Source organism: Lactuca virosa, chromosome 1 (genome assembly GCF_052849685.1).
Source record: "Lactuca virosa cultivar CGN04683 chromosome 1, Lactuca_virosa_CGN04683_v6, whole genome shotgun sequence".
NCBI classification, from domain to species: Eukaryota; Viridiplantae; Streptophyta; class Magnoliopsida; order Asterales; family Asteraceae; genus Lactuca; species Lactuca virosa.
Window position 1 is genome coordinate 176,410,644 of NC_136426.1, and position 3,873 is coordinate 176,414,516.

General features: G+C 32.4%; 1 long non-coding RNA gene across 1 annotated transcript; it reads right to left on the reverse strand.

Moving 5' to 3' along the window:
• Positions 1 to 323: 323 nt before the first annotated feature.
• Positions 324 to 2,377, reverse strand: LOC145107548 (uncharacterized). The gene is made up of 3 exons (XR_013707896.1): positions 2,101 to 2,377; positions 1,131 to 1,352; positions 324 to 704 (listed from the first exon to the last, which is right to left on the reverse strand). It is a non-coding gene; the product is annotated as an uncharacterized LOC145107548 (long non-coding RNA).
• Positions 2,378 to 3,873: the final 1,496 nt, after the last annotated feature.

Sequence of the window (3,873 nt, forward strand, 5' to 3'; positions counted from 1 at the left end):
AACTTCCAACAAAAAGCTGACACATTTCCTACAAAATATTTCGTAGGAAATTTCAACAAATTTCCAACAAGTTTTCCCTAGACTCCCTGCCACTTTTTTTCCAACGGAATTCCTACAAATCATGTTTCCAACGAAATTGCTACAAACTTTTCCAACAAATTTCCAACAGCCTCCCTTTTTAAAAAAGTTTGATTCGATGCTTTTTTTCTGTTGGTATTATGTTACAGTTTTTTTTTAAATACTATAAATTAAGAATATTAATGAAATTATAAATAATGCAGTTTCTACATAAATTATATAATAAACTATAAATCAAATACAAATTCTTCAAATATGCACTTTTAACCACAATAACAACAAACACAAATAATTCAATACAAATCCAAAATGATAACTACTATTCATTACTTCAACAACATGATAGTAATTACTAAATATCCACAAAACCATATGTATTATGTAAATATCCAATACTTCATCCAAATGATAGTTACCATCTACTACTTCACCAAAACAAATACAGTTGTGTACTTCACCAACATGCTTAATAAAAAGTTCCAACAACAAAACTAACATCGGTCTTCAGGAGGGTTACCAAATCGTCTCATTAGTTGAGCCAATTGTTGTTCCATAATTTCTTGTTTTTGTTGCATCAAAACTCTTTCCCTCTCCACGTTTTCAAGTTGGGTTCGTAGCTCCTTAACCTAAAAACAAACATATAATTAGCAAACAAACAATATATCAACATTCTTTATCCATTATAGAAACATACCAAAAACATATTCCATAATAGCAATGTACTTTAATTTGCTACCAATATAGGTCTTGTACTTATTTTTTATCCATAATAGCAACACACTTTATTTTAACAAAATTCTAACAACAAATTATTTATTTAGTGGCTGTTTTCATTCATAATAGTAAAATACTTCATAATAGCAAAATACTTCATAATAACAAGATACTTCATTTTTCATTCATAACTGCAACATAATACTCTGTGTAAGTTTCTTGGCTATTTTGAAATAAATATATTAGGGACTGTTTTCATGTCTCACAAAGTGTTTAATTATAGTAATGTACTTTCTTTATCTATAATATAAACAATCTATTTATTAAAGGAAATATACCTCCTGTTGAGACCCGCAAGAGGACGACGAACACCCCGCACCAACAGATGATTTCCCATTGAACAAAGAGTTTATATCCGAGGATCCAACTCCATAGATATAACTACTCCTCGAAGCACCACTTATCTCCCTTTGGGTTTTCGCCCACAATTCAGCATCATCAATCGGGTGATCAACCAAATCATCCCCATACTTCTCAAGCAAGGCTCGAGAGTACGCTTCCTACAAGGAAATAAAACACAATTATTATTCAGCATCATCAATCGGGTGATCAACCAAATCTATGCACGGACATCTAATTTCGGAAACCACCAACCCATTTCTTAGAGTTCTATATTTGACGACTGTGGCGTTGTTAAATGCATAATCCAAGAATTGCTTGACATAGAATTGAAATTCTGCATTAAAAATTTGATTACTATTCACTCTCATCGTGTACATCCATTCTCTATTTGGCACCATTATCGATATGTAATTCTAAGATAGTGCAAATGTTAGAATGTAACTAATTAACAGATTTGTCTTGAAATTTATGAGGTAACATCTATCAACAGAAAGATACAATGATATATTTTACAGGAAATTGATATATTTTACAGGAAAGATTTATTAATTGTGTAAGTACTTGATTTATTATGTTAGTTTGTATATCTAGAGTTGTGAACTGAAATTATCATTTATTAATTCTATAAGAAAGATTTCTATTAATCATCACAAAAATTTTTCAAAATAATGCTATAATAGTAGGTAATCCATGAGCACAATTTTCCAACATAATTGAGAAAAAGAACAGATACAAATTGTTACATACAGATACCATCCACACATAGTGATACATTGACATACATACATACTTATTGTTACATTCTAATCATACATACTGATAGATTTGATAAACAGATAGAAATTAATAAATGAAACTATTTGATAAACAGGTAGAAATTGATAGAGGTGGTATCAAGCAACTGACCTGAAGTCACTGGCGGAGGAAGCAAGTGTTGGTCTAGAAGTATCCGGCGTCGGCAATGGAGACAGCGTCAGCGTGAAGCAGGTGTGCCGGTGGTGTGTCGCAGCAACAGTGGGGAGAAACGCCGGCGTGAAGCGGCTGTGATGGTGGTTTATCACAGCAACGGTAGTGTGGTGGGACAAATCGTCGGTGGCTAGAGATTGTTTGGGGATTCGTCGGCCATGGTTTGGGGAGAGCGGTACTTTTTTTTTTCATCCAAATGTAAAGAGCAGCTAGGTTAACCGAGAGTAAGGGTTTTGATTTTGTAGGAAATTTGTCGGAACTTTCCAACAAATTTACAACGGAAGCCAAAAATAAATAAATAAATAAAGCTAATTTAACATTTGAATTCCACGTTTTGTTTCAAAAGCCTTGTATATTTTCAAGTTATATGTATATATAATATTAGAAATTAGAAATTACTGTTTTCATTAACTTGATAAAAATTATTGTTTTTATTAACTTCATAACAAATTATTGTTTTTATTTGTTTTATAGGTTTTTTTATTTTCTTATTATTGCTAATGTAAATAACTTGATAATTTTTGTTTTTTTTAACCGATTCAAATTCTATATTTTTAGTTTTTTTTTTAATAATTGTTTGTTAATTTGTTTTATATAATGTATCTTAAAATAAAAAAAAATTAACTCCAAATATTAGGAGGGAGAAACAAAGACAAAAGGTGGGAAAACGTTTTCAAGTCCCGCTATTACTTTTCCTACGAATTTCCAACAAAATACTAATTTTAAATATTATTTAATATTTTCGTTGGTGTTTTGTAGGAAAATAGCTACACTTTTCCAACAGAATATGTAGGGTATCTATTCTAGTAGGTACTTTGTTGGAATCTTGTTGCATTTCACTTTTGTTGCAAGTTTGTAGGAAATTAGATGGATATTTCCAACAACATTTTTTGGTAGGAAATATTTGGTAGGTAAAACCAAATTTTCTAGTATTGATGACCCCACTCTGACATGGGTTTATTTAGGCGACCTATAGATAGGATACTTAAATTAGGAGGCCACAACCCACAAGGAAATGAGTAATCCAAACTTGGACAATCTCGCATAAACAGTTCTTCCAAAAATGTGAGACTTTCCAAATGCTCATGAGGAAACGACTTTAGATCCTTGCAACCACTAATCTGAAGATATCTTAGACAAAAAAATTGAAGAAAACCATAACCTTTCTCTGGAGTGGGGTGGGGGTGCTCCTGCCATGTTGAGAAGGTGAAGGATGTCATTGAACTACATTGAAAGAGTCGCAACCTCTCAACACTACGTGGACAAGTGTAACTCTCCATTACATAATTTCGAACAATCATCACTTCTTTAATAGATTCCATGATACTCATACTCCCCATATTAATTATCTCTTTATCTCCTAATGACACCAACTATGTACAATGACTTACCTCCAACGTTTGTAACCTTGGAAAAATCTTGCATGTCTTCCATTCTTGCTCCGGCCACAAGTGTCTAAGTCCATGACAATATTCAATGTTGAGATTTTCAACTCACCGAAGCTGCATTAAAATTTCTCTATGTAGTTGAGTAAGTCCTTCAACATTCGAAAGGCTCAATGCAACAAATGCAACAAGTGATGAAGACACACTAACCATTCTTCTTAGCACCTCTTCGGAACATTCTTCTATCTTTAAAACCCGAAGTGATGGTATCAATCTAATTGATACTTCTTCTAGTCTCCCACAGTTTGTTATAGAGATCTCACGAAGA